Source organism: Procambarus clarkii, chromosome 25 (assembly GCF_040958095.1).
Source record: "Procambarus clarkii isolate CNS0578487 chromosome 25, FALCON_Pclarkii_2.0, whole genome shotgun sequence".
Lineage (NCBI taxonomy): Eukaryota > Metazoa > Arthropoda > Malacostraca > Decapoda > Cambaridae > Procambarus > Procambarus clarkii.
Window position 1 is genome coordinate 13,401,127 of NC_091174.1, and position 18,782 is coordinate 13,419,908.

The window sequence follows — 18,782 nt, forward strand, 5'->3', positions numbered from 1 at the left end:
GTCCCACCCTTTTAATGTGAGTGGCTGCTGTTGTTTTTTCTACCACAGACGTGGCCATACATTTACAATGCTAACCAAAATATATACATTTTCTTCGGTCTTCTATGGACAGTTAGAGAACTGTTAAACAGTTCAGTGATTTACTGAGCAATCAACCACAGAGTGATTATATATATATATATATATATATATATATATATATATATATATATATATATATATATATATATATATATATATATATATATATAAATAATCACATACATACACACACACACACATACATTTATGTCACTCCTACTTTGACAGTGTAAAATAGCTGCTATAGAAATTAGTGTATTATTAAGCACTTAACCAGTGAAGGTGATTAAGATACATTTACAAGCCCAGGCTATAATTACATCACAAACATTGTATAACTAATAATTACATGGTCAATCTTGGGTACAAGTCCAATATATCATCAAGTGTTCCAGCATTCATATAGTATTGACAGAGTTCAGCAAACCTCAGCCCAGGATCCCATCCAGAGACACTTCTAGACCGGGGCGCTCCGTCCTTCACTGAAGCAACTGCTTCTCTCTCTACACATTTACATCACTTGGAGTGGTTGACCTTTTTCCGCTAAGACGCACTGTCAACACCACCGACTTGTTGAATGAGAAATGTAAAGGGTTTCCACGACGGATGTCCTGGTGGATGGGTTTTCTTAGCTGATGTCTTGATGGGTGGGTTTCCTAAGCTGATGTCTTGATGGGTGGGTTTCCTTAGCTGATGTCCTGATGGGTGGGTTTCCTTAGCTGATGTCTTGGTGGGTGGGTTTCCTAAGCTGATGTCTTGATGGGTGGGTTTCCTTAGCTGATGTCCTGATGGGTGGGTTTCCACGACGGATGTCCTGATGGGTGGGTTTTCTTAGCTGATGTCTTGATGGGTGGGTTTCCTTAGCTGATGTCTTGATGGGTGGGTTTCCTTAGCTGATGTCTTGATGGGTGGGTTTCCTTAGCTGATGTCTTGATGGGTGGGTTTCTTTAGCTGATATCCTGATGGGTGGGTTTCCTTAGCTGATGTCTTGATGGGTGAGTATCCTTCGCTGATGTCCTGATGGGTGGGTTTCCTTAGCTGATGTCTTGATGGGTGGGTTTCCTTAGCTGATGTCTTGATGGGTGGGTTTCAATCGCTCATGTCTTGATGGCTGGGTTTCCTTCGCTGATAGCTACCTATCAGTGAAGAGAATAGCTACCCCCAGTGATCTCTGACCTTGCTGGGGGAGGGCAGACTTCTCTTAACATCCTTGCTAGAAGACGTTTGCTGAGTTGTGGGTATCAGTTGAAGTGTCAGGTGTCCCAGATGTTCAGAATTTTATCAGTGACTTCATTTAACTTAAACCAAATAGTGACTTATATTCTAGAACTGACATGAGGGACTATGCCAGTAATGGAATAAAATATTATATTAAAGTGTAGTTTGATCAAAGGTAAATAAATATAGAGTGAAAGTTAAAGAGTGAAAGTCTTACTGAATATGCGTAGGGATTATTGTTAATTTAATAGAGATACCAGTTTAGTATAATAGATAGATATCCCATTAATCAATAAAAGAATGGGTGGTGGCAGCCTCCCCCTTTAATGCCTTGTATTCCCAGCCTCACCTTTAAATGTATAAAGCGTATCTCCTTTATTGTATCCTTAGGATGAGGATGGCCCTTCACCCTCCCCCATCCCTCCCAATCTATGCTGTTGTTAATAGTCTGCTGTTAGTCTAATATGTTATCAATAATCTATGCTGTTAGTTAATATGTTATCATAGTCTAGCATTGCCATTCTTTTGAAACTATTAGGAGTCAAGTAAATGGGTGATCCTGCACGTAGGACTTGGGAGCTCTGCCTCACTCCCCCATACACTAATGGACAGACAAGTGCAGGAAGAGATCGATTACTCAAGTACAGAATGGAAGTATCAGGAGAAAGCGCCAAGCCATTACGACTATATAGCACTGGGAAGGAGTCAGGATAAGGATTTGGGATGGGACGGGGGTTGGGGGGGGGGGAGAAGGAATGGTGCCCAACCACTTGTGGACGGTCGGGGATTGAACGCCGACCTGCATGAAGCGAGACCGTCACTCTACCGTCCAATCTAAGTGGTTGGGTACTCAAATGCAGAGCAAAGCATATAGAATTAGATCACATACCTCCAGAAACCACGCCCCCTCTCCCCCCATATCCGTACCAATACTCTTATTGATAGTGATTATTACTGTTGCTAATCCTGTTAATAATATAATTACTGTTGCTAATCTTGTTAATAATATAATTACTGTTGCTAATTCTGTTAATAATATAATTACGTTTATTTTCGTGATACACACACACACACACACACACATATATATATATATATATATATATATATATATATATATATATATATACATATAGTGGTATATATATACCAGCGGAGTCTGACCAAGCGGGACCACGGCTGGGATATTATAGGGTCTGACTAAGGTAATTAATTATTAGGAGGAAGCACTAAGCCGTTACGACTATACAGCTTCAGGTATCTGGGATCTGACTAAGCTGTTCAAAGCTGGTATATTAGGTGAGTCTGTCCAAGCAGATCAGAGCTGGTATACTACGGTGGTTAGACACCCGTAGTATACCAGCCGTCCTGTCCTCCTAATAGCGTCGTATTTTGACGTATACTCTACCAAAAACCGTCGTACTAGAAAATAGTGGCGGCTCGCGAAATTGACACGCTGTCCTGTTTTCTGTTTTGGGTCCTCTGGTAGGTTAGGTTAGGGGACGGGAGAGTTAGGTACGAAAGTTTCTTAACGTTGAAAAACATGAGGAGGGGGGGGGGCTACTGACCAAGCGGGTCAGAGTTCGTATACCAGGCGAGTCTGACCAAGCGGGTCAGCAGCTGGTATACCAGGCGAGTCTGACCAAGCGGGTCAGCAGCTGGTATACCAGGCGAATCTGACCAAGCGGGTCAGCAGCTGGTATACCAGGCGAGTCTGACCAAGCGGGTGAGCAGCTGGTATACCAGGAGAGTCTGACCAAGCGGGTCAGCAGCTGGTATACCAGGCGAGTCTGACCAAGCGGGTCAGCAGCTGGTATACCAGGAGAGTCTGACCAAGCGGGTCAGCAGCTGGTATACCAGGAGAGTCTGACCAAGCGGGTCAGCAGCTGGTATACCAGGCGAGTCTGACCAAGCGGGTGAGCAGCTGGTATACCAGGAGAGTCTGACCAAGCGGGTCAGCAGCTGGTATACCAGGCGAGTCTGACCAAGCGGGTCAGCAGCTGGTATACCAGGAGAGTCTGACCAAGCGGGTCAGCAGCTGGTATACCAGGAGAGTCTGACCAAGCGGGTCAGCAGCTGGTATACCAGGAGAGTCTGACCAAGCGGGTCAGCAGCTGGTATACCAGGAGAGTCTGACCAAGCGGGTCAGCAGCTGGTATACCAGGCGAGTCTGACCAAGCGGGTCAGCAGCTGGTATACCAGGAGAGTCTGACCAAGCGGGTCAGCAGCTGGTATACCAGGAGAGTCTGACCAAGCGGGTCAGCAGCTGGTATACCAGGCGAGTCTGACCAAGCGGGTCAGCAGCTGGTATACCAGGCGAGTCTGACCAAGCGGGTCAGCAGCTGGTATACCAGGCGAGTCTGACCAAGCGGGTCAGCAGCTGGTATACCAGGCGAGTCTGACCAAGCGGGTCAGCAGCTGGTATACCAGGAGAGTCTGACCAAGCGGGTCAGCAGCTGGTATACCAGGAGAGTCTGACCAAGCGGGTCAGCAGCTGGTATACCAGGAGAGTCTGACCAAGCGGGTCAGGTAATTAGACGAAGGTGATTAAGAGAAGTCCTTTTCATTGTCTTGTTTTTCACAAGCAGTGTTTTGGTCGTCAGGTTTACTCCTGTTTGTTAAATGTCTTCCAATTATTTTGTAAGAAACAGTTGTTAATTAATTACACCTTCCTGATATTTGTTGACTGTTTTCGTGTTAATACGAGTTTCGAAACATCATCCACAATACGGGACATCTCCTTTATACTGGTCAGCACTCCACACAATTGTTTATTACTAACACAGAGGTAGATATTACTCTTGAGACACTATAGTTTTTGTTTATATATCTGTGGCGTAGATAGTGTAACATCTGTGGTGTAGTGTAGTGTAACATCTGTGGCGTAGATAGTGTAAGATCTGTGGTGTAGATAGTGTAACATCTGTGGTGTAGTGTAGTGTAACATCTGTGGTGTAGTGTAGTGTAACATCTGTGGTGTAGATAGTGTAACATCTGTGGTGTAGTATAGTGTAACATCTGTGGTGTAGATAGTGTAACATCTGTGGTGTAGATAGTGTAACATCTGTGGTGTAGTGTAGTGTAACATCTGTGGCGTAGATAGTGTAAGATCTGTGGTGTAGATAGTGTAACATCTGTGGTGTAGTGTAGTGTAACATCTGTGGTGTAGTGTAGTGTAACATCTGTGGTGTAGATAGTGTAACATCTGTGGTGTAGTATAGTGTAACATCTGTGGTGTAGATAGTGTAACATCTGTGGTGTAGTCTAGTGTAACATCTGTGGTGTAGTGTAACATCTGTGGTGTAGTGTAGTGTAACATCTGTGGTGTAGATAGTGTAACATCTGTGGTGTAGTATAGTGTAACATCTGTGGTGTAGATAGTGTAACATCTGTGGTGTAGTGTAGTGTAACATCTGTGGTGTAGTGTAGTGTAACATCTGTGGTGTAGATAGTGTAAGATCTGTGGTGTAGATAGTGTAACATCTGTGGTGTAGTGTAGTGTAACATCTGTGGTGTAGTGTAGTGTAACATCTGTGGTGTAGATAGTGTAACATCTGTGGTGTAGTATAGTGTAACATCTGTGGTGTAGATAGTGTAACATCTGTGGTGTAGTATAGTGTAACATCTGTGGTGTAGATAGTGTAACATCTGTGGTGTAGATAGTGTAACATCTGTGGTGTAGTGTAGTGTAACATCTGTGGTGTAGATAGTGTAACATCTGTGGTGTAGTATAGTGTAACATCTGTGGTGTAGATAGTGTAACATCTGTGGTGTAGTATAGTGTAACATCTGTGGTGTAGATAGTGTAACATCTGTGGTGTAGTCTAGTGTAACATCTGTGGTGTAGTGTAGTGTAACATCTGTGGTGTAGTGTAGTGTAACATCTGTGGTGTAGTGTAACATCTGTGGTGTAGATAGTGTAACATCTGTGGTGTAGTGTAGTGTAACATCTGTGGTGTAGATAGTGTAACATCTGTGGTGTAGTGTAACATCTGTGGCGTAGATAGTGTAACACCTGTGGTGTAGTGTAGTGTAACATCTGTGGCGTAGATAGTGTAACATCTGTGGTGTAGATAGTGTAACATCTGTGGTGTAGTGTAGTGTAACATCTGTGGTGTAGTGTAGTGTAACATCTGTGGTGTAGATAGTGTAACATCTGTGGTGTAGTGTAGTGTAACATCTGTGGTGTAGATAGTGTAACATCTGTGGTGTAGTGTAGTGTAACATCTGTGGTGTAGTGTAGTGTAACATCTGTGGTGTAGTGTAGTGTAACATCTGTGGTGTAGTGTAGTGTAACATCTGTGGTGTAGTGTAGTGTAACATCTGTGGTGTAGTGTAGTGTAACATCTGTGGTGTAGTGTAGTGTAACATCTGTGGTGTAGTGTAGTGTAACATCTGTGGTGTAGTGTAACATCTGTGGTGTAGTGTTGTGTAACATCTGTGGTGTAGTGTAACATCTGTGGTGTAGTGTAGTGTAACATCTGTGGTGTAGTGTAGTGTAACATCTGTGGTGTAGTGTAGTGTAACATCTGTGGTGTAGATAGTGTAACATCTGTGGTGTAGTGTAGTGTAACATCTGTGGTGTAGTGTAACATCTGTGGTGTAGTGTAGTGTAACATCTGTGGTGTAGTGTAACATCTGTGGTGTAGTGTAGTGTAACATCTGTGGTGTAGTGTAGTGTAACATCTGTGGTGTAGATAGTGTAACATCTGTGGTCTAGTGTAACATCTGTGGTGTAGTGTAGTGTAACATCTGTGGTGTAGTGTAGTGTAACATCTGTGGTGTAGTATAACATCTGTGGTGTAGATAGTGTAACATCTGTGGTGTAGTATAGTGTAACATCTGTGGTGTAGATAGTGTAACATCTGTGGTGTAGATAGTGTAACATCTGTGGTGTAGTGTAGTGTAACATCTGTGGTGTAGATAGTGTAACATCTGTGGTGTAGTATAGTGTAACATCTGTGGTGTAGATAGTGTAACATCTGTGGTGTAGTATAGTGTAACATCTGTGGTGTAGATAGTGTAACATCTGTGGTGTAGTGTAGTGTAACATCTGTGGTGTAGTGTAGTGTAACATCTGTGGTGTAGTGTAGTGTAACATCTGTGGTGTAGTGTAGTGTAACATCTGTGGTGTAGTGTAGTGTAACATCTGTGGTGTAGATAGTATAACATCTGTGGTGTAACATGTGTGGTGTAGATAGTATAACATCTGTGATGTAGATAGTATAACACCTGTGGTGTAGATAGTATACCATCTGTGGTGTAGATATAAATAGTGTATAGTGTAAAATCTGTGGTGTAGATAGTATAACATCTGTGGTGTAGATAGTATAACATCTGTGATGTAGATAGTGTAAAATCTGTGGTGTAGATAATATAACATCTGTAGTGTAACATGTGTGGTGTAGATAGTATAACACCTGTGGTGTAACATGTGTGGTGTAGATAGTATAACACCTGTGGTGTAACATGTGTGGTGTAGATAGTATAACACCTGTGGTGTAACATGTGTGGTGTAGATAGTATAACACCTGTGGTGTAACATGTGTGGTGTAGATAGTATAACACCTGTGGTGTAACATGGGTGGTGAAGGTATCCCTCACTGCCCATGGACCGGGAAGTGTATACGATGCAACCTATTTCTGGGGACACCACCACAGCCGGCCAAGTGAGCCACGAAGGAATATCTGTCTGGCTATCCGTGGACCTGTTCGCTTTAACAAGCCGCTCGAGTCGTAGTTATACCCCGGAAATATCACCGAGTTTACATAGTACACCGCCTCTAGTTTACACCTCTCATGTATTCACGGAAGTTAAATTATAATTAATTCGGAACGGAAAAATGTAAATCTTAATGCAAGCGTTGGATACGACTCGATTAGATCTGATAAAAACAGAGCTACTAAGTCAGAGATCTAGGAATAATAATGTCAAGAGATATAATGACGAGAGAGCACAGCAAGAGCCCGGCCAGCGATAAGGTGTATAATGAGAGCATTCAGACCAAGGCCTGCCACACACCATTGATGGTACTCTTCAAAGCACTGGTGTTATCTCGAATGAAATACTGTTTTGTTCCTCACACCCCTTTGATAGCTGACGAGATAGCAGAGCTTGATCATTTACAGAGATCCCGTATTACTTGCATATAATCAGTGAAACATTTAAGCTACTGGCACCGACTCGAAGCACTTAAAGTATAAGAGAGTTATAATATACATATGGATTACACGTGTCGTTTACAAAATGCACATTTTCTTACCTAATACTGTCTACAGGGGAGTGATGTCTAGCACTTTATGCCCCGCCTGCTAGCCTTGTTGTACCTGTTGCATTGCAACTTAACTATTTTGACGGCCAAGTTCCTTGTCGAATCTGGCCTTAAAGTTGTGGATAGAAGTAACTTCTACAACTTTTCAGTGCATTCCACTTATTGACTACCCCGTACAAGGTGGGAGTATTTCCTTACATTCCTTCGGCCCATTTGCGTTTCCTGCTTCCACCTGTGTCCTCTTTCATCATCCACTACGGGCTCACCATAGCCCGTGCTACTTGGAATTTTTTGTTCCAGGTAGCGAATCTTTAACAACAACAACATGTGTCCTCTTGTCCTACTTTCTCTTAATATGAAGAGGCTATTCTTGTCTACCTTGTCTCTTCTCATTACCTTCTATGTTGTGATCATATCCCCTCGGTTCCTTACATCCTCCAGGGTTGTGAGATATATATATTTTAAATTTTGGTTTTATGCTTCACAACGTGTGGATTCCTTGCCAGTGCTGCGTATTATGTATCGGTCTTGATTTAGTTTTCTAAACGATGTTGTCATATATATGCCAGCGTCACATATACTGCCGATGTTATCCTGTTTGTGTGTATGCTTCTGATGTTAGTGTTGGAACTGTACCCACTCCCAAATCTTTCTTTCATTTAGATTCTTGTAGTTGCTTTGTGGATTATAAAATGCACACATAGTATACAAAATGTAGACATGGTATACAAAATGCAGGCTTGGTTTACAAACGCGCGCCGTGTGTGTAAAATGCAGGCGAGGCTTAAAGGTCAAGACTTAAGACAGTGTTGTCGGTGACGGGGGGAGCAGCGCCCCCGCTGAATTAAGCACCAGGTGTGGCTGAGTGTGCTCACCTAGTAGTGCGGTCGGGGTTGGAGCTCAGCTCTTGGGAGGTTCGCCACACAAGTTCCATTGGGTCCCAGAGGACTTTGGAGTCAGTCATGTCTGCCTTTGAGTACGTGTGTGCTGTCTGCCTTAAACCTTCACTTTTCTCTAAGTGGAATCAATTTACTTATTCTTAAATACTGACACAAATACTTATAATATCTAACTTATTTCGGTAATTAATTTATACCTATTTCCCCTTGTCTGTGTGCCTCCAAAGCTAAATATTATTCTATCTTGTCCAACCTGTTTATTCCTGCCAATATTTGTTATATGGTGATTATGTCTCACCTATTTCTTTTCTCTCTTCCACTAACGTGAGGTCTAATATTTTTATGACTTTCGTGAAGCTTAACCTTTCAGTTCTGGGGCTTGTCTAGTGGCATACCTCTAAACTTTCTCCTGTTGAATTTTTGTACTTAAGAACAAAAGAGTAAAGGTAACTTCAGAAGACCAATTGGCCCATACGAGGCAGCTCCTATTTATATCCACCCAATCTCATTCATATATATGTCTAACCTATATACCATATACTTTAAATAAGTATATGGTATATTAGTATAACATATACTTATTTAAAGGTTGAAAATCAAGGCGTCTCTCCTGTCCATCACCGCACTCGCACACAAGACACACCATTATCCAGGTGTGACCTAATCAGGTTTCTCATAAACTTCTTGCATGATTTCTTCATACTGATTGGTTCTTGCAGGTCGGCGTTCGATCTCTGAATGTCCAAGTGGTTGAGTACCATTCCTTTCTTCCCTCCCATCTCAAATACGTATCCTGATCCCTTCCAAGTGTTATATAGTCATAAAGACTTAGTACTTTCCCCGGATAATTACCTTACCTTACCCTACAGGTGAACGGGGCCACTTTCCACAGGTCCAATTGTTCATATAATTCAAAGACTCCCCTGCTCCCCCCAATACCTGAAGTACTGACATTCACAGGGTTTTCTCTGGGGCGCTAAGGCGTACGGCCTGATCTCCTATGGTGCTTCTAACATAAGAACATAAGAACAAAGGTAACTGCAGAAGGCCTATTTGACCCATACGAGGCAGCTGCTATTTATTATCACCCAATCCCACTCATACACCTGTCCAATCCACGTTTGAAACAATGGAGGGACCCCGCCTCCACCAAGTTACGCGGTAACACTTGACTTAAGCTGGCGGGAGAACACATGCAAAAGAGGAGACATACAACTATTCATAAAATACATAGTTCGCATATTGAGAGATTCAAGATGTAGATCTGATAGAGCGCAATGGGCTCAGGAACCTGTACGGTATTTGATTAAGAGATGAGAGACAGGACCATAGAGCCGAAGCTCAACCCCCGCAAGCACAATTAAGTGAATACCCAAGCACGCGCACCTTCTCAACCGAACAAAACCACCTACTCACCTGAACACAAACACACACACCCACTCACCCAAGCACACGCAATCACTCACCCAAACACACAAGCCCACAGGGACGTTAGAAAGAACTTTTCCAGTGTCAGAGTAGTTAACAAGTGGAATGCATTAAGCAGTGATGTAGTGGAGGCTGACTCCATACACTGTTTTAAATGTAGATATGACAGAGCCCAGTAGGCTCAGGAATCTGTACACCAGTTGATGTACTATCTCAGTATATCATTGAGCTAGTGATGTACCCAATGACAATTGTTGAAGAAAAGAAGAGGAGAGTTGGAGTGTCAGACCAAACCATCGGATCCTAAAGGTGTGAAGACCACGGGGCCGCTGCTTCTCCAGCCGTGAGTATATCCGCCTGAGACCCGCCACATGCTCCATACTCCTACTGCTGCCTTGTGAAGTCTGTCTGTCTGTCTGTCTGTCTGTCTGTCTGTCTGTCTCTGTCTCTCTCTGTCTCTGTCTCTCTGTCTGTCTGTCTGTCTGTCTGTCTGTCTGTCTGTCTGTCTGTCTGTCTCTGTCTCTCTCTCTCTCTGTCTGTCTGTCTGTCTGTCTGTCTGTCTGTCTGTCTGTCTGTCTGTCTCTCTCTCTCTCTCTCTCTCTCTCTCTCTCTCACACACACACACACCTGAATCAGGAAGTTGTTGTATTCATATAAACATTTGTGGATGATGCACAATATTAATATAAGATAATAATAAAACGAGTCTTCTCAAAGATCTGGATAAGCTTGACGGATGGTCAAAGAAATGGCTAATTGACTTTAACCCGGATAAACACAATGTATTGGGAGAGGCAGAACTATTATACAATGTGAAATGAAAGCGAAACGATTACTCAGGTGGTGCATCAAAGGAGGAGCGGAGAGTCTATTCATCACCGCGCCTGGCGGTGATGAATAGCACCAAAGATTCACACCCCAACCACTTGGACTGGTCAGCACAACGACGGATTCGCTTCTTGATGGCCGGTGTTCGATTCCCCGAATGTCCAAGTGGTTCGCCACTATTCCTTCATTGCAAATAATATGGTATTTAATGCAGATAAGTTCCAGCTCATGCGCTACGGAAAAAAATATATAAAAACGGAAACCACGTACAAAATGCAGTCAAATCATACCATAGAACAGAAAAGCAATGTAAAGGATTTGGGTGTTCTCATATCGGAAGACTTTACCTTTAAAGAACACAATACAGCAGCAGGCTCAACTGCAAGAAAAATGACAGGTTGGATAACAAGAACCTTTCACACTAGAGATGCTGTACCAATGATGATACTTTTCAAGACGCTAGTGCTCTCTAGAGTGGAGTACTGCTGCACAATTACAACCCCTTTCAAAGCTGTTGAAACACACACACACACACACACACACACACACACACACACACACACACACACACACACACACACACACACACACACACACACACACAGCCCGTACCTTGTCAAGCACAAGACGAAGCTGGAAAAAGTCCAAAGGTATGCTACTAGACTAGTCCCAGAACTAAGAGGCATGAGTTATGAGGAAAGGCTGCGGGAAATGCTCCTTACGACACTGGAAGACAGAAGAGTAAGGGGGGACATGATCACAACCTACAAAATCCTCAGGGGAATCGACCGGGTAAACAAGGATGAACTATTCAACACTGGTGGGACGCGAACCAGGGGACACAGGTGGAAGCTGAGTATCCAAATGAGCCACAGAGACGTTAGAAAGAACTTTTTCAGTGTCAGAGTAGTTAGTAAATGGAATGCACTAGGAAGTGATGTGGTGGAGGCTGACTCCATACACAGTTTCAAATGTAGATATGATAAGAGCCCAGTAGGCTCAGGAATCTGTACACCAGTTGATTTACGGTTGAGAGGCAGGACCAAAGAGCCAGAGCTCAAACCCCGCAAGCACAATTAGGTGAGTACAATTAGGTGAGTACACACACACACACACACACACACACACACACACACACACACACACACACACACACAGGAAGGCCATAAAAACACCACAAAGAACAAAGAAGTAATTACCAATTTAACATAAAATCAGAACACACACACAGCTTCAGTGTTGAGAGTATCGATTAACTACTACGTTCCTCTCACGACTAGAGTAGCCTGTGAGAGTACGGATGAAGAGTGAGGGGCGGAGAGTGGTGAGAGTACAGGGTGAGGACTGATGTGGTGAGGGGTATGGTGAGAGTATGGTGAGAGGTGAGGGTATGGTGAGAGGTGAGGGTATAAGACTGACATTTATATAAGAGAGATGTTACGGGCATTTGTTACGGGCATGAATAGCCCGTAATTTACGGGCTATTCATGCCCATGCCACCTCTTGGGTAGCTAAATCTTCATCAATCGATGTGTTATGGCCGAAGGAGGTACCCTGAACACAAGCAATTTGAACAATACTGTATTCAAAATGTCTGTGATTGTTGGTGTATGGTGGTGCTCCTAGTGTCACCAGCCAGATGACACGGTAAGTGTCAACACCGTGACGTCTGACACTAGACACAATCTCCACCGTGTGCTCGCGGTCAATCACCTGATATTGGAGTCCAGTTGAGCATGAGCTAAACGTTAATCGCAGTCTACCACGACCGTACACAGTTCGACCCAAGGAACTGTGGCTATCTTGAGGTTATCTTGAGATGATTTCGGGGCTTAGTGTCCCCGTGGCCCGGTCCTCGACCGACCTCCTCCCACAGGAAGCAGCCCGTGACAGCTGACTAACTCCCAGGTACCTATTTACTGCTAAGTAATAGGGTCATCAGGGTGAAAGAAACTGCCCAGTTTCTCACCGGCGCCCGGGATCGAACCCGGGATCACAGGATCACGCGTCCAGTGTTCTGTCCACTCAGCCACCGGCTCCGATTATCTGGCGAGCAGATAATCGTCATCTTAAGTCGTTCCTTCATGGGCTATTATACTGGAGCAGCGATTTGTCACCCAAGGAGACGGAATCATTTAATGTCATACACATTTATTAAGTATGTTGCCGTGGTTCCTCTTGATTACTGTTATCATGCCGCCACTGTAATGGTGTTATGCTAATGGAGTTGTCCGCTTTAATGAGTTTATTTAAGTCTACAGAAACAAACAAAATAGCTATCAACAACGTTAATTATCTATTCAGGCATCCAAGTAAGTACACACCTGTCCTACTGCAGGTAGCACAGGTGTGTAGACACGGGGGATGATGTAATACAAACATGCATGTATATCTATGAATATATATAATAACACACTGAACTCTCATCCAGGTGAAACTTGTAATTATTCTCATTTGGGGTTGATGCGTGTGTCCTCTTCATCTAAAATAACATTTACGTTAATAAAATCCTGCCGCTCTAGCACCGAGGAACCAAGGCAATGTTTACATCCACGGAGCCTCGCTACCTCAAGCAACACACCCTACAAGGAACACGTACCTCAAGCAACACACACTACAAGGAACACGTACCTCAAGCAACACACCCTACAAGGAACACGTACCTCAAGCAACACACACTACAAGGAACACGTACCTCAAGCAACACACCCTACAAGGAACACGTACCTCAAGCAACACACACTACAAGGAACACGTACCTCAAGCAACACACACTACAAGGAACACGTACCTCAAGCAACACACCCTACAAGGAACACGTACCTCAAGCAACACACACTACAAGGAACACGTACCTCAAGCAACACACCCTACAAGGAACACGTACCTCAAGCAACACACACTACAAGGAACACGTACCTCAAGCAACACACCCTACAAGGAACACGTACCTCAAGCAACACACACTACAAGGAACACGTACCTCAAGCAACACACACTACAAGGAACACGTACCTCAAGCAACACACCCTACAAGGAACACGTACCTCAAGCAACACACACTACAAGGAACACGTACCTCAAGCAACACACCCTACAAGGAACACGTACCTCAAGCAACACACCCTACAAGGAACACGTACCTCAAGCAACACACTCTACAAGGAACACGTACCTCAAGCAACACACCCTACAAGGAACACGTACCTCAAGCAACACACACTACAAGGAACACGTACCTCAAGCAACACACACTACAAGGAACACGTACCTCAAGCAACACACACTACAAGGAACACGTACCTCAAGCAACACACACTACAAGGAACACGTACCTCAAGCAACACACACTACAAGGAACACGTACCTCAAGCAACACACACTACAAGGAACACGTACCTCAAGCAACACACACTACAAGGAACACGTACCTCAAGCAACACACACTACAAGGAACACGTACCTCAAGCAACACACCCTACAAGGAACACGTACCTCAAGCAACACACACTACAAGGAACACGTACCTCAAGCAACACACACTACAAGGAACACGTACCTCAAGCAACACACCCTACAAGGAACACGTACCTCAAGCAACACACACTACAAGGAACACGTACCTCAAGCAACACACCCTACAAGGAACACGTACCTCAAGCAACACACCCTACAAGGAACACGTACCTCAAGCAACACACACTACAAGGAACACGTACCTCAAGCAACACACACTACAAGGGCCTCATGTGTATCACTCTAGACTTTAGACAATGTTCATAGATGTTCTCACGGAAGGTGACAGAACACACACACTGTCACGTCCAACAGGTTCTTCACACGACTCTTAATAATTACATGACTAACACACGCATAAAGTAGCGATGACATCTGTCGCGTGCATGGCCGTGAGGTGCACATGCGCTGCCAAGCACCATCGAAAGACTCACGCACGTGGACAACACATGCACGCACGCACGCGCGCGCACGCACACGCACACACACACACACACACACACACACACACACACACACACACGCACACGCACACGCACACGCACACGCACACACACACACACACACACACACACACACACACACACACACACACGGGTAGGCAGCCGGCATATTTTTACTGTCAGAAAGCCTTTGACACAGTACTCTATTGATTGGCGAATAAGTTGAAGAAGCAGGCAGGACTTAAACAAACTATCTTGCAGAAGTTATTAATTTATTTCCCTCAATGCTTCCTGATGATGCAAACATTATGTGAAAATTAAGACACGATGATTGCATAAGACTACAAGATGACCTGGACAAACTGATTTTTTTCCAATAAATGGCTGCTAGTGTTTAACTCAAGTTAGTGTAAAGTAATGAAAACAGGTGCACAGGGAGAGGGAGGAGAGGTTACAGAGTGGGGATGATGGGGAGATGGGGGGAGACGATAGGAGACGGGGGATAGGGGAAGAGAGGTGAGAGAGGGAGTGAACTGGAAGAGAGACAGGAGTTTGATAGGGGAGAGAGAGAGAGAGAGAGAGATAACCGGCCGCAGTCGGGTATCCAGTCTACTTATTCATAAAATATATAAATTCCTTATACTTACCATCTTAAAAAGTTGTAAATGGGCTTCCACTACTGCCAAGCTGCACAGCAGGTCAGTAATCCTCTTACTGGTATGAAGCGCTCAATTTACATTTCCACTCGTGCTGCTCAATACAAGTTTTGACACTTCAAGTCAACGCCTATTTTGTAACCTCAGGTATATACTTCATTAAGGTAAAAGTATTGACTAATGAAGCACGTGGAGAGGATACACTTTGTAACGGAGACACAACAGGGATTTAGAAAAGTCAAGTCTGACAAACCTGATCGAGTTCTAATGACCAGGTTACTACAATACGATAAGAAAAAAAGAGGCTAGGTAGCTATACCTTCAAAGAGTGTCAAAAAATATTTGATACTTCATGAAAGTCTTTTGTATAAGATTTAAGAACACGCTAGAATTACTGGGAAGACACTCAACAGGTTTAGTAAGTAATTATCAAAAGAAGGCACCAAGCCGGGAAGGTAATGTAGCACCATCAAATGTGCGGGATATTCTTAGGCCGCTAAATATCACTAAGGATGCCAATACGAGAACAAAAGGCATAAGGCGAACGAAATCAAAGGAATATAATTCACCAAGGATTCTATCCAGGGACAAGTGACCGCGAGGGACGGTCGATAAGAAAGACACAGGAGCGTCCCGGAAGTCAGGACATTCAACAAGGATATGCACGACCGTAAGAGGACAATGCGGTTTGTACAATAAGGAGCAGGGCGGCGCTCTATTAAATGCACGGGAGTTAAGCGTGTATGGCCAGTACGCAACCTTGCCAGAGCTGTTTCCCACCGCCGGTGGTAGGAAGGCCACGGGGACACAATACTCTTAATAAGAGCTCGCAGTTTGTTACAGTAACAGGGTAAAGGATGACCTGAAGGAGAGAAAGAAAAGTTACAGTCAGAGTGGAGGTGTCGAGCTGGAGGAATGTACAGATGATGCAAAGCTAATAAGGAATGGAAAAACAGAAGTGAGCTGCATAAAATTACAGACAGATCTTAACAAACTCCAGGAGTAAGATAATAGATGGCTGCTTGAGTTCAATCCCAACAAACGTAAGGTGATGAAAATAGGAAAGGGAGAAAGGAGACCAGGAGGTATCTCATCATAATGAAAAAAAACCCAACTGGAATTGGAAAGAGAAAATGATTTGAGTGAACATAAGGGCTAACACCAGAGGCACACATAAAAGGATACATTTGGCAGAAAATGGAAGCTAGCAAACATTAGAATAGCATTAACAAATTTAAATAATGACTTTATCAAGGCAATATACAGCTTATTAGAATATGCAACACCCCCTCGCACCCCCACTGAGCACCCCACGCACAATACTGAGTCCGCATCCCCTCGTGAAACAAAAAAGTAAACTTAAAAACTGCAGAGGTTTGCAACAAGACAAGTACCTAGGTAAAGACGACTAAGGAACGAGGACAGATTAAAGAAGTTCAATGACAAATCTAGGGGAAAAGCCTGCAGACGGAACATGATCACTACATAGAAGACTCTGAGAATAATAGACAAGGTGGACAAGGATAGCTTCTTTAGAGCGAGATTATACAGAACAAGACACAGATGAAAGCTAGAGGCGTAGAATATAAGGTAATACAATACCCGGTTGGAACTTCTTACTCCGTCTCAGGGGTAAGGGTAAGGAAGGGTGATGAGTGTGAGCCCCAGTAAGGTGAAGGGTGAGGAAGGACTACGCCAGGGCGGGGTACACCCTGGCTCCTGCCACTAGCAGTGACGCAAGTGGTAGTAGACCCATGTTGACCGCCTCTTGGTGCTCGTTGATGGTGTCTCAACAATGTATTACAGATGCCTCTAGGCACCAGCTTCTGTACCTCTCTCTCGCCTTGAATCTTAATTTGGTGTTGTTCCACGATGTGGAGACGCTTGTCGTTGTGGGTGACATGGGGCGTTATTAGTGTTGTGTGAGCCCACAACCTCCAGGTTGTTGGTCTCTTCAACCAAACTGTTGGTGCTTGTTCGCAGTCCGACATAGACAACGTCGCCCGGTTGATCAGCTCACGTTCGGTAAGAAAGATCCCGTTTTAACATAATTAGCGATCCGTTTGTAACTACCTTTAATGTTTAGAATTATAGTTTTGAAAAGCCCTGAACCCGTTATGATTATAAAGTTATCTTTGCAAATAATTATAAAACTCCCACTTTTAAACTGTGCTATTTTGAACATTTTATTGTCATTTGGCTTAGTAAGGAGCTACTCCAGTGTTATATCAATAGTCAGTCCTTCCAATATTCTCCAGATAAAGATTACGATGTATCTCTAAACTATGCTTCAGGCAATACTATTTAGGTGTTTAAATAAATCTGGGAGTAAATATGTCCTGCACGTTCTCTAGGCTAGTAAACTTGCCAGGTTTATAAAAGCAATTATCAGAAGAAAGGAGTAAGCCAGTATGACAAGACAGCCCTCTATATGTCACAGACTAATCCAGTTTCGATATATCAGTACGCCAAGACGGGCCCAGAAAGACGCAAGACAAACGACGTCAAATAAGTTAGACTCGCTGAGGATTTGACCAAGACGTGTGACGCACAGGAATAGCGTGGGATCTAACTTTCCGATCATCCTGAAAATCAGGACGTGGATCTAGGAAATTATGTACCGTCGTCTGTGCAACCCGTCCTCTTAAAAAGAACGTCACTTTTGGCTGGTATGCGCACTATGGCCAAATTTGGACGTAATTTGAAATGAAATCCACTCACAAAAGTGACGTTCTGTTCCGTTTTCTATTTGAGTCGTCCGGCGTACGCGCAGAGGTTAGAAGAGGACACTTTAAATTAACGTTTTTCATAACGTTTTGAAACTTTATGAGAATTTCCTGCCCACCTAACCTATCAGAGGACCCTTAACTTACTGTTGTTGAAAAAAAAAACCAAATTTATTTTCATATTTTTTTTCAATTTCAAATTACGTCCAAATTCGGCCATACGGGCAAACGGCCAAAAGCGACGTTCTTTTTAAGAGGACAGGTTGGTCTGTGACCCATCTCCGTGGCCTTCTCCTGTCACCGTAAGACATCGGGGGAAAGAAAGTGGGAGACGCTTCTTTTTCGGTTACGCATTGGCCACACAGGATCGCCTCACAGGCACTGACAACAGCAGAGATCCGAACCTTACTCTCTGAAGTGTTGGGTAAAGCGGAACACCACAGTTCTGCTCCTGAGGTGCCGGTCTATCTTCCATTAAAGGCCTACGAGTCACTCTTATGTGTCAAGTGGGTAATCCAGCCAGAGACGCTTCACACCTCCTGTGTCGGTGAGAGAAGGAAGGTCACTGGGTTCACGTCACACACCAGGGTTCATAATTTGTAATACGTCTCTCTTCTTCTTCCTGCTCTCCCTTTCCCCTCTTCTTCCTGCCCTCTCTCTCCCTTCTTCTTCCTGTCCTGCCTCTCTCCTCTTCTTCCTGCCCTGCCTCTCCCCT

The 18,782-nt window shown here is 43.9% G+C and overlaps 1 protein-coding gene across 5 annotated transcripts in view; it reads right to left on the bottom strand.

Annotated features, from left to right (window-relative positions):
* Window positions 1-18,782, bottom strand: part of LOC123756565 (adenylate cyclase type 5) — an 814,648-nt gene that overhangs the window by 433,133 nt on the left and 362,733 nt on the right. The window lies entirely within an intron of this gene.